Raw genomic sequence first — 7317 nt, forward strand, 5'->3', positions numbered from 1 at the left:
TGATCAGGGAAGAGTTTTGGAGTTCCCTAAGTGAATGTTGTAAGCTATTGTGTTGTAGATACAAGAAGCTCATATCATTTTAGAAGGTTATTTTCCATTAAGTAATGGTAATTTTGAAAAATGCTAATTGTGACCTGATTTCAAGCAGATAACTATATCATTTTGTGACTAGGAGGATTTTACAAGTCATGCTTTAACATCTAGTACATTAAGTTGTATTATTTTGTGACTATTTTGAGCCTAATTTTATGTGCTTCAAACTACTGAATTCAAGTGATTATTTTCTCTGAAAAAAGGAAAGTGCTTTGATAAAATGTTTGAATAAAGACAGTCACCGGTTCGATCCCCGACCGAGTCATGCCAAAGGCTTACAAAAATGGTAATAACAAATGCCTCGCTTGGCCCTCAGCATTAAGAGACTATTGTTAGGACTGGTCTGCCTGGTGTCAGGATAATGTGACTTGGTGGGACAGCATGCTACATGTCTGCGGCATGATGCCCCAGTGCTAGACATCACTATAAATTGCCAAACTGCAGACATCTTAGCGATAGGACTGAAATATTGTTAAAGCTACGTTAAAAATCATAATCACACACACACACACACTAGTCCCCATAGATACTAATTTTATATCGAAACTATTGATTTTAACAGCTAACTCACTAAGTCTGTTAAGGAATTATGTATGGCGTTTTCACGATTGTTCTTGGAAACGGTACGTTGGCTTTACCGTTCTTGCATCGCGGCTTCGCGTATATACGCACATTCATATATATATATATATATATATATATATATATATATATATATATATATATATATATATATATATATATATATATATATATATATATATATACATACATACATACATACGTGTGTGTGTTTGTGTGTGAGCGCTTGCTACTCTAAACGAGTCTTTTGAAAATGCAAATAGAAAAACAGACAGAATACAACCAAAAAATAAAAAGGGGAGGTTACAAAATTATACATAATTATTTCTACATGGTTAACTCTTTAAGGATTTCATTCTTTTCCATTTGGCTTCAACTTGATACGGATGCTGAATACTGGTTTCTATTCACCTAAAAATTGATAACACACATTGCTATATGTTTAACTGAAATTATATCCCAGACGTCTCATTGTTGTCGTAGTAAGTACAGATGAATGGTTGACTAATATGCAAATTGAAAGAATTATTTAAACTATAGTGTTCCAGTTGCAACAAGATGTTGTTTTTTATTGTGTTTGGTTGTCTTTTTATTGTCGTGTTTGTTTAAATGGCCTGTTTTCAATGGTCTAAGGTGGTGTATCCAAAGTCTTTTCTTTTCTGTTTGTGAGCAATTGCATTTGGTGCTATAGCACTTAAACTTTAACTTAAAATACATAATATATGATTTTCTTTTTATCTATATAATCAATCTATATTTGTTGGATACATAATATTGTCATATTTTACATGGTACAGAACATGAATACTATGAGAATGGTACACTGAGATATAAAAAAGTCATCATGAAATACAACGTTTGGTTATGTTGGTGATGATAAAGCTAGCTTCCTGCCTTATGTGGTTTGAGTTGTCTAATCAGCAACTTCCACGTTCGTACTGACGTAGTAAATAAATCTATTATTTCAACGCATTGGTACAGTAATTGTTCCAGTGAGTCTGACATGCTATTCCTAAATTACTATCTCAGCTTTAAACCAGTTACTACTCATATCACTTTCTTGAATATCTTTCATGTACATTTAAAGATCTATCAAATTATTTATCTAGTTTACTCATGGCTACGCTTTTCATCGGTCAACTAATAGGCAAAACTTAATTACTTATTCAAAATTGAGCCATTATTGTAGATTTTTTAAAATCTCTTTACAAAAGAATTGTTTGAAACTCTTTTTAACATTTTTCTAATTGATCACCCCATTCTTTTACGTTTGTATGTCTATTTATTTGTTTTCATTCTTTCTCTTGGAACATATGTTATGTCTCGAATATGAAGTAACATATTTGCTAGTATATTCGCCACAAAGTTTTTAGAAATATTTATTTATGCAGTTAATATTATTTCAATTAGTTATTTATTTTCTATTAGTATCTTGTATTTACTAAATTTTAGAGACAGAGTTGTATTAAAATAGGATGCGGGAGGTCGTGGGTTCGATCCCCGTCCGAGTCATTCCAGAGACTTACAAAATGGTACTAACAGCTGCCTCGCTTGGCGTTCAGCATTAAGAGGTTAGTGTTAGGACTGGTCTGCCTGGTGTCAGGATAATGTGACTGGGTGGGACATCATGCTACATGTCTGCAGCATGATGCCCCAGTGCTAGACATCACTATAAACTGCCACATTGCAGACATCGTAGCGATATGACTGAAAAATTGTTAAAGCTACGTTAAAAATCAAAATCACAAATCACAAATCACAAATTTATTAAAATATTATTATGATTATTTCCGTTAAAATTTATTTTCGTCCGTTATCTTGAGAAATGTATTTTACGAGTTATTTTGTATCAGATATCACTGGATGTATCCAATCCATATTTAAAAGTTTGAACTTGTTTTAAACAATACAGATAAATACTTGATTTTATATTACTTTGTAGTTTTCTTATTACGTTTGCTTTATTTATTTATTTAGTTTTAAGTCTACATACTAAAACGCATGTGAAGGCAATATGTACTTGCTCTAAATATCAATCTATATCCGCTTCGCCATTATATATTTGAGAAACAAATATGAAGTCAGTAAGGATCTAGAGTTAAGTTTAGAAGATTTTCGAAATTTATTCCACTTTTGTTGAGGAAATTATGCAATTGTGGCAAGAATCTGTTTGAGAAACCTAAATTCTTAAAATGAATAACGTAAAATTTTAATAGACTTTTATAAATGTTATATAGTTCATATATGGAAATGTATCATTACAGTTATATTTAAACTATCAACTATTAGTTTAACCAAACGTTTTTTAGAAATCAGTTGAAAGCTTACCTCCTTTTCATAATTTCGTGATTTTAACAGAACGGGTCGACCGTTTTTCAATTTTCGTGCAAAATATACGTCAGCATGTGGATTAATGTCATGATTCCTTTTCAAATCTAAGGTGAGAGTTTCTGACCCGCGTGTAAGTTGAAAGGTCAAATCGTTCGGGAGGTCAGAGTCAATGAGTGCACGTTTGTCGGTCTGGAAACTTGTGGTCACATCCTTAAGCCATACCGTTTCAAAGCTATTGGGTGTTCCTAAAAAGGAGATGAGAAAATGCTTTTAGAAGCAATATCAGCAACATAATCAATGAGTAAATTAACGAGATAGATGAGGTATCCCGAATTCACTTTCTTTGTACAAGCCAATATAAATATAAACAAACCCCAAATTTTTAAGGATTCACGTGATCACCAGCCCCGCAAGATGATCGGTCGTCTTCCTACAAGGTCAATTAAAGTTCATAAATAATAATAATAATAATAATAATAATAATAATAATAATAATAATAATTAATAATAATAATAATAATAATGATAATGAAAAAAATCATAGTCGATGATAACAATAGTCATACATGTATATATATTCTCTATATTTGCAAGTTCGAAAGCCCTCGATTTGCATGTTTTCTCCATTATGTGTCAATGCTATTATCAGCTGCATTTCTGCATCAATAAAAAAACCCCAGATTTTGCGTTTGACAGTAATTTGAAACAGCGACGATTCACAAATTTATATTGTACACATTACACTTAATATTGTATATTTTGGTTAATGTAACGGCTGCATTTGTGTCTTGTTTTTTTTAACACATGCATGATTGGATTGACACTGCCCGTTTGGGATACAACAATAATATAACAGTTGTATCTGACAGACTTAAGAATGTGACATCTTTAAACAAAAGGAAAATACTTATTGTGAGTTTACTTGCAAGGATATTCGGACATCAGTTTTTATTTGATATATTGCAACGTATATTGGTATGTGGCCTTGGTAAGTCTACCGCTGAAGAGGACGCAGTGTCCAGTTTTCGACTGTCACTTAAAAACACTAATTAACTAATTATTATTTTTATACCATTTAATAAAGAACGTTCATCCTGAAACATTTGTACCGTTTGTAGTAGAGTAATAAACGTTTAACATAAGTACTGATTAACGCATACAAATAGGTCAGGTATGTCCAGTCTCTGACGCTGTCAACCGCTCATGTTATGTACTAGATCTTCAAATGAAATACATGAAGTCTACGTTTTGCTTTGTGGAACTTGTTTTTGTGTATGTATTAATGGCCTCTCGTTGATTGCTAAACATACACCAGAGTCTATAGTTGATATATTTAAAGATCGGTTCATCCTGATGCGGATGTAGAGACGGGAGAGACGAAGAGGATATATATACTAGAAGAAGAAGCAAAATGAAAAAAATCATGAACATGAATAAAATACATTAGGGTGGATTTACTCAATAGATAGGAACGTTTTTCCAAAGGTGATATCGTGACTTTGGCTATAAGAATGGTACATCCATTATAACTCCCAAATTTAATAATTATCTATGATGTACATAACTGACATTTTTGCGCAGAAGGCATTTTCTTGATTTGCCTTTAATCAATAGCCATCCACATGGAATTAACGTTATTGTCTAGAATTCATAGTTTTGTCTTTCAGCTGCAGCAGTTTTGAACGTTGACCTCTTAACTAAAAAATTAGAGTTTTTCATTACACATGCATTTTAAGGTGTATACTAGATGGATTAATTCATAAAGTTATCATGATTGTTCAGAGCAAATATAAACAATTATGTACGGAGATGTTGATAAAGTGATTATGCTTCTTACAAGTACAAGATTTGCATGATATTCAGTATAAAGAGTTGTAGAGCATTACTTGTAAAATAAAAATAGAACTTAGCGATTTTTGTTTTGAATTTCATATCCGCTTATTTTGAATATTCGATAAAGATAAGACAGTGAAAATGCTTATTTATATTCTGATTCGTCAGTATCCTGTAGACACATAGGACAATTGCATTAAAGAATTAAAAGGCCATTTCATTATGTAGGGATGGTGACCACAGTGCAAGATAACCCGTACTGCTGCAACATTCTGTTCACTGATAGTGCGACAAAGAAATACATACTAGAAATGACAATACGTATATTTGCACAAATATGTTTAAGTCTGTGAAAAGATGTTACTTTTTAAAATGGAACAATGTAGAAAGGATATATCAAATACACACAAGTGTTTATAAATTGGTGAACGCAACATCTCGTTAATTAATATATATCTACCAAATAGTAATTCTCCAGACTTTGACAAAAATATAAATAGTATTGTACATGAATACGAAACTGAGTATTATTAATTAAAGGATTTTAACTTTATTCCAGAATTATAATCATTTAATTATAGAACTGTAAACAAACCTAATGATGGTAATGCACTATTAAATATTTAAAAAAAACGTTTGGTCCTCTTTAGCTACTTAGAGCATCAAATATAGGGCCGAAGAAATATATATGAAAAGGAAAAAGTCCTTAAAATCAAGCTTTGTATTTCTTATGCCAAATGTAGAAAGTGACAATTCATCAAGCTATAGGTCTAAATACTCCATGATAATATTGCATTTCAGCTGATATACGTTCATAAGATTAAAGGTTATTCGAAATGCAATAACAGTTTGCAGATTGGAAAAAACTATGTTGAACAAAATCAAACTTTGCATCATAAAATGATAGATGCAATGCAACTGATTATGGGGGAAATATTGACAAATGCATTGAATTAATTTCGAAAATTGATGATATCAGATTCATTATTTTACATTCATTGATTTTTGGAAATCCGTGGAAAGCCATTTCATATGCTTTATATAAAAAGAAATGTTAATTAAAAGACGCAAACAAATCTGTGCAGCAAATTCAGTCTTTAGAGAGTGGTTACATGGGATTTTATGAGAATTATTGGAGTCGGAATAGAAGAGCTTTCAAGTATGAGAAAAGGAAATATTCGAGGAAGTATGATCACATTTGGGATAAAATAGAAAGAGTCAATGAAGATAGTTTTGCCATCCAGAAACTGTGTGAGTAACATAATCACAAAATTAACTACACGTGGAACTTAAATAACAGTGAATATGATATTCCAGGGGAAGAAAAAGAGTATTTTAATAATCTATAAATTGAAACAAAATCATTATACGCTATTGCCTTAGAGAATCTTCTTAAAAACTATCAAATACCGAGGCTCAACGAAGTGCAGCCTGAATGATTAGAAGACACAGTTTCCAAAACAGAAGTATTTGATTGTTTGAAATGTAAGAAAAACACCATAATCCCAAAAGCCATTTTTGTTTCTTCATTTCTAAATTTTGGTAACTTCTTTTGGGTTGACATTGGGAAAATGTAGCTAAAAGAATGAACTGAGCATATGAAATTAAATAATTCTTAACTGTTTTGAGACAAGGACATAATAACTTGCGCACCATAGAAGGATAATCGCAAGCAATGTGTAACATTTTATAAATATATTATTCCTCTCCTATATATGGTAGTCAAAGGTGGACGAAGTTAAAAGCGAGGTTATGACGCAAACGTTTTCTCAAGGTGGTTTGACGATGATAGTTATTGATAAATTTTAATAGCTTTAAAAATGACGTGACTGGAGGCGTAGAGTTCTTCTGCTAAATAGAAATTTGATATGTTTATTTGAATATAAAATATGCTAAATTAAGCATCTGCTTTAATTAGGAGATGAAAATGTGATGACATTATCAAAAAATACGAAAGGTTTTTTATCCTGATGTCTTGTTGGCTTTGGAATTGTTAATAGAGAAAAATACAGATTATGATCTTATGAAACCAAGTTGACACTGCTGACATAATAATCCCAAGCAATGTATGATGAACTTCCGTACATGGGAGAAAAATATATTTATTGTCTAAAGGAAATGGTTTGAACATAATGTAATCCACATTGTTGATATGCTCTCGTCTCAGTGAAAATTTATTGATTTTGATAGCTTAAAATCTAAAACACGAATATCCTTGCCTTTCAGGGTTTAATTCACTGTGTAAAGCTATTTCATCAAAATGTTACAAAATGAATGGGGATATACGAACATTAGATAGGTCAATAGATTTATATTCTTCTAAACATCGCTGTAATTTGGAGAAAAAAACTTGAAAAAAAAACATTTAAGTTCATTTAGAAACAGTGGAAACCGTTGTCAGCTAGTAACAGAGAAAGTGGTGTTACAATGAAATTGCATTTTAATGGAATCATGTTACAATGTATAATGTGCTTGTAC

The sequence above is a fragment of the Sinohyriopsis cumingii genome, unplaced genomic scaffold (assembly GCF_028554795.1).
Source record: "Sinohyriopsis cumingii isolate HCF-2022 unplaced genomic scaffold, ASM2855479v2 utg002028l, whole genome shotgun sequence".
Classification (NCBI taxonomy): domain Eukaryota; kingdom Metazoa; phylum Mollusca; class Bivalvia; order Unionida; family Unionidae; genus Sinohyriopsis; species Sinohyriopsis cumingii.